We start from the raw sequence: 6,112 nt of genomic DNA, 5'->3' as shown, positions 1-6,112 counted from the left end.
CCCAGAGGCTTCCTGCCCAATCTGATCCCGGATGGGGAGGGCAGATGTAATGTGTAGTGGGCTGTGTCCCAGCTCTCCCCTCCTCCCCTCTCTGCCCCTGGCCCCACCTAGTCTAGGCTATCCCCCCTCCCACAGTGACCTCTGCCAGTGGGGACACAGACCAGCCCCTCCAGTGCCCTGAAGAGCTACAGAGAATCAGGAATCCAGGGCATTTCTCCCAGTTCTGTCTGGGCCACTTCTTTCCTCCCCTCTTTGGGCCTTGGCTGCCCCTATACCCCTACTCTCCCCTGGAGGAGGAATGCTGGGGCCCAGGACAAGAGGAGAAGAAAGACTGAGCAGCCTTCTGGGCCGCCGCAGAACACGCTGCAGGAGCAGCAACAGGCATTTAAGTGAGGCCCAAACTTCCTACACCTGCCGGGTCATAAGTATCCCCTGAGGGACTTGTCAAAATGCAGATCACCAGGCTGACACCAGACCTCCAGAATCTATAGAGAAGGGCTATAGTAATCTGTCATTCTTATAATGGGGCAAGCGTGGGAACCCTGAGTTAGACTCCAGGAGGAACTTCCACTCAGAGAACTTGATCCTGGAGAGCAAGGTAGGTCTGCTTCTCGGGGAATTCTGGGCCCTCGAGGGGGGCTGGCCACCACAGGCCAGCTAAGATTTATGTAACCTGGGTTTTCAAACATGGAGTGAAAGAGAAAAGGGCAGGACAGAGAGACCCGGGCCCTGCCCACCCACCCAGATCATCACCTCCCAGAGCTTTGACTGCTGCATGAGAGTAAGATTTTACTTAACAAGAAAAAAGCCCACAGATTTTTTAAAAATCTGAAGAGCCAGGCTCTAGAATATCTGGGCCCTGATCCTAGGACACCAGGGACCCCTAGGGGTTCCGCACTGAGTGAGGGATTCTTTCTGGACTGCCCTAAATCCCCGCTGCTGCCGTTGCTATTTCAATCTGTTCCCTCCGGTTGTGTACTCAGAAGAGGGAGAACAAGAGGTCACCTCCTCAACTGAGACTCCTGGGGAGGGACGTTTAGAAAGGAAAGGGGGGGCCTTTTGGCCCGCTGCCTGAGTTCCAGTGCTCTGACCTGCTTTCTAGCCCGGGGCCTGGATGAGCGCTGGCACTGGGGCACAGGCTTCCAACTGGACCCCACCAGGACGCCTCAGGCTCCCACAGCCATCCTAGAGGCTGAGCCTGGCAGGGTGGGCAGCACCACCCCCCCCACCCCCCCACCCCCGCTCAGTGAAGCCTGAGATTTGAGATAGCTTCACTGGATATGTAGTGGCTTCATCTGATGCTCCATCTACACCAGCCTCAAAGCCAAGATTGTGTATAAACTGAAGACCTCTTGGGAGACCCCTCCACCACCACCCCAACTTCCAGCAGCTTCCTCAGGCTAGCTCCAGCCCTACCTGCCCTGCCGTGTCCTCCTACAGCTGGGAGTGGGATGGTGGTTCTGCCAACACTGGGCACTGGGCCGTGTCCTTGCTTTCTGGGGGTAGGCAGACAAAGGGCAGCATTGAGCTCTACTCTGGGTGGGGGGCCCAGAGTCCCTGCCCGGGCTGAGGGCCAGCTGAGCCCAGAAATAGCTGAGCCAGGACCAATGCTCTTGCTGAGCCCAAGGGAGGGGTGCATAGAGGAGAAGCTTTAGGGCAGAAGTATAAAACAATGCCCCAAGTCTTCACTTTAGGTCCTTAATCTAGGTGCCCTGGGACTCATCATTGCAAAGACCTCTGGCCTTTGTGAACCCATCTGTAGAATGGGAGCATCACCTCTGTTCTCCTCCCCTGGGGCTGGTGGGACACTTAAGGTCATGGATGCTCACAGAGCTGAGATCTAAGGAAGGGCAAATTCCCTACAGAGGTCAAGGATGAAAGGCAGCTAATGCTCTACTTTTTCCATCACCATGTTTGACAAATGGAGGAGGCTGAGGCACAGAACCCGGAAAGGCTTTGCCTGAGGTCACACAGTGAGAAGCTGCCTCTAGAAGCCAGGAGTAGCTCCCTCTGCAGCCAGATGGGCTGGAGATGGAGGATGAGCCCCCAGTTTCCCAGGCCCTCTCATGAGATCAAGGGCGGAGGAGCAGCAGGGGGCTGGGTGGGTGTGGGAGAGGATGGGGAGCACAGGCCTCCTTGAGGGAAGCAGGGGCACAGGAGACAGAGCGGGGATGGGGCACGGTGCTGAGCACCACACGCAACAGGCAAAGTCTAAGCCTTGGGATGTCCAGGGGTGCTTGCCCAGGCAGGGTATGTAGGAGGCATTGGGATCAGAAAAAAATTGTTCTGGAATGTCAATGTGGCGGCAAGGCTGAGACCACTGCTGTCCCAGGGAGCTGGACTAGGATCCAGGACCCTCAGGTTTTGCCTCCAGTGGGCAGGGCAGCTTGGGCAAATGAAACCCCTCCCGGCTCCATGTCCCCACATGCACCAGAGATTCCTAACCAGTTCCTAGTCTTGGACCTCTTTGTGCATCTGATGGAGCTGTGCACCCTGCCGCACAGACTCACATACACGCTTATTTGGAGTATGTCTGGGGAGGCTCACAGAGCCCTAAAGCCCATCCATGGGCCCTGGGCATGAGCCACAACCTGGACAATCCCCAAGGACCTTCCACCTCCGACACTGGATACTTGGAGGGAGCTCCGCAAGGGCTCCTTGGCAAAGAAAGCTAGAAAGCTTTCGTTGCTGGACCTATTCTCTGTCCCCTGGGAGCCTACCCTGAACACCTCATTGGCCCACAGCCCTTCCCCCAAATTCCTCCTGCACTACCTGGCTCCCTACCTCACCCAGATTTTAGCACATGGGCTGGGATCTGCACACACACACGCGCGCGCATTCATGCGTGCACACACATGGACACTTAAACAAGATGATTGATGCAAATGGCTGGCATGCAGGAAGTGCTCAGAATAGACCCTCACCAGCTGCGCCCCACACCACTGGGGGCCTAGGCTGGCCCTGGGCACTCCAGGGCTCCCTGGGAATCTGCCACTGGCAGCATAAGCCACAGGGAGCTGCTGGGAAGACCCCTCAATCGGGCCTCCAGGTCACACAGCTCCCCATGCTCTCCTACAGCCTCTGCCAGCCAAGGGGCCTGGAGGTCAGGATCTTCCTGCTGTCCCAGAACTCCAGGCCCCCTCCCTAGGCCCAGGTCAGCCTCCTCAACGTCCCAACTTCCCAGGACAATGTGGAAGGGATGTCCACCCAGAAGCCTCGGGAACTTCCCCAATTCCATACCCCAAAGTGGCCCTAAACCCTCCTAACCCACATGGTCTTCCCAGCTTGAACTCCGTGCAGCAAGTGCCTCGGCCTGGGACAGTCCAGGACAGTGGGTCAGTGCCCTAACTGCACAGTCAGAAAGACCTGGCTTCGAATCCCAGCTCTGCTACCCACAAGCTGTGCGACCTTGGGAAAACTGCCCACCTGTCTGAGTCTCCGTGTCCTCCTCTGTAGAATAGGGGGTGCTACCAACATCTGCCTCTCAGGGCTGCCGTGTGGACCAAAGGAGATGGTGTGTGTGTGGTGCTCAGGGAAGGGTGGCGCTGGCTGCCCCCCAGAACCTCTCGGGGCTGCAGGGAACCCAGCTGACTGCCCCCAGGGCTGGGATGCCCCAGAGAGCAGCACACAGCACAGGTCTCAGTGGACATTTGTCCTTAACAGCTGTCAGAGCGGATTCTGAGGCTGGGGCTTCAGAGGCTGAGGGTGGAGGCAGATGAGACTTCTGTGGGGTCAGAGAGGGCACCCCTTCCCTTTCCCAAGGAGGCTGAGGACCCTATAGTCCTGGCCCCCCAAAGCTCCCACCCAAGGCCAGGCTCACGCCTATCTTTCCATCTCAAGTCACAAGAGCTACACCAGGTGTGTGACAAGGATCAGGAACCTGGGCCTCCCTTAAAGGTGCCCACCCCCTTCAGGTGGTGCAAATTTGGGGGTACAAACAAGCCAAGCACCCCCTTCTTTCCTTCTCTCAATTTGGCCATCAGAGAACCAGCCTTTGCCTTGGGTTGTGGGGGTCTGAAAGGCCTCTCTTTGCTCATGGTCGGGGAGACTGAGGTCCCCAGGGCTGGATGCACATTTGCATCTTATCTGCATGTGCCCCGCAGCCTGCTGGGATTCTCAGGGGCCCTTGGGCCTCACTCCACAAAGGTCATTCCTGGACATCTCCCAGCTTGCTTCTCTCCCCAACCCCCCAGCCAATCGGCATCCTCATTTGCTTATCACTTGCATACATCTGCATGCTCGTTTGACGCATTTGTCTGCTGTCAAATCCCAAATCACGTTTATAGCTGGTGACTCTGCCCCCAGCTGACTTCCCCGCAGGGTGAACCCTCAGTTATCTGGAACCACAGAGGACCAGGCTGTGCTGGTTCAGGGAGTCCGCCGCCAGACTGATTCCTGCTCTGCCTCCCTCAAACTTCAGAGGGTGCGGGGACTCACCCGGCTTCTGGAGCCCACATTTGACCCATGAGCCTGTGGGCTGAGAGTCGAATCCTAAGAGCTGCAGTGGAATGACCAAGTGCAAGTGCTCCCGGCCAGCGCTGACTCGGCTACAGTGTCCGGGCAGGGCAGGCCCAAGGGAGCCAAGAGGGCTTGGTCTCTGAGCAGTTTCCCGTGTCTGCTTCCACAGCCGAGAGAGAGCAACCAAGACATTCCATCCTCTCTCCTCCCTTCTCTCTGCCTGGTTTTCACGTAACCCACAGCCTAGGTCCCCACATTCTCTATCCATACCCCCGAGCCCTCTCGCTGTCTCCTCCTCCCCTGTGACCTTTCCCCAGCCCATCTCCCCCAGCTCCGTGTAGCTGCTCCCACCCTGTCCCTTGCAGAGTCCTTCCCTCCCTCCTCTTCCCCATCCTCTCCCGTCTCTGCTTTAGGACTTCAGCTCAGGTGTGACGAGGGTTGTGAGCTCCTTGGTGGAAACACACCAGCACGTGGTGCAGGGAGCAGGTGTGGAAGGGCTGTGCTGGGCGGTTCCACTATCGCCTCCTCTCTCACCTGTGGCCACTGAAGGGAGACCCGGGCACTGGTAAAGTCTCCCCCACCCCTTGATGGGCAGGACATAGGGCAGGAGAGAAAGAGGGGAGTCAAGAATGACACCAACGTTTGGGCTCTGAACAAGAAGGAAGGAGTTGCCACTCCTGGGACGGGGAAGCCTGGGTGTGGCAGATGTGGAAGATCTGGAGCTCAGCTTTGGACAAGTTGAGCTCAAGGCATCCAGGAGCCACGAAAGTTGAGATGCTAGGGAGGCTATGAGCGCTCAGGAGACAGGTTGAGACTTGGGATTTAAACTTGGGGGCTGGAAGCACGCAGGCAGTACTTTAAGCCCGGGACTGGACTCAATCAGCACGGAGGAGTGTAGCCGGGGAAGGGTGCTCGCGCAGGGCTGGGTCCGGGGGCACCTGGTATCCAGAGGTGGGGGGAGAAGAGGCACTGGCAGAGGAGGCTGAGATGGAGCAACCCACGGGGGGGAGGAGAACAGGAGAACGGGTGTCCTGGATGTCGAGGAAAGTATTTCAAGGAAGAAGGAGACTGAATCTGTCAAATGCTGCCGTGAGACTGAGACTTGGCCATTGGGTGTAACAACAGGGAGGCTCCTGGTGACCTGAGAAGAGTGGTCAGTGGAGTGGAGGGGGTGAAAGCCCAATCCAAGTGGAGCCAAGAGTGGGAGGAGAGGACGTGGAGACGGTGCGTCTGGACAGCCCTGTTGGGGAGTTTCGCTGTACAGGGGCGCAAGATGCACCCGCAGCTCCTGGAGAACAGTAATCTAGTAGAGGGGAGGAAACAATACACAAAGGGACAGGATCTAATGCATGAGTAGAGGGGTGGCCTTAACCAAGAGCAGAGACACTTCACCCACAGGGACAGGAGGAAGCAGGACAGGGGGTGCAGAGGCTGGCAGATGGGTGAGTGTGGCTCTGGGGGCTGGGGAAGTTCTGACTGCATCTACCTTCTCAAAGGCTGGCAGCTGGCAGGGAGGAAGGGACGAGAGAGGCTGGGGCTTGCGGGTAGAGGAGCAAGTATGAAAGAGTCACCCAGCATGGGGGGAGGTGGCAGGCTCAGGACAGGTGCTGTGACTGCTGGACATTATTGGGACCACCTGAAGTTCGTGGGGTTG

The sequence above is a fragment of the Eulemur rufifrons genome, chromosome 10 (assembly GCF_041146395.1).
Source record: "Eulemur rufifrons isolate Redbay chromosome 10, OSU_ERuf_1, whole genome shotgun sequence".
Taxonomy (NCBI): domain Eukaryota; kingdom Metazoa; phylum Chordata; class Mammalia; order Primates; family Lemuridae; genus Eulemur; species Eulemur rufifrons.
This window is presented reverse-complemented; position numbering follows the sequence as displayed.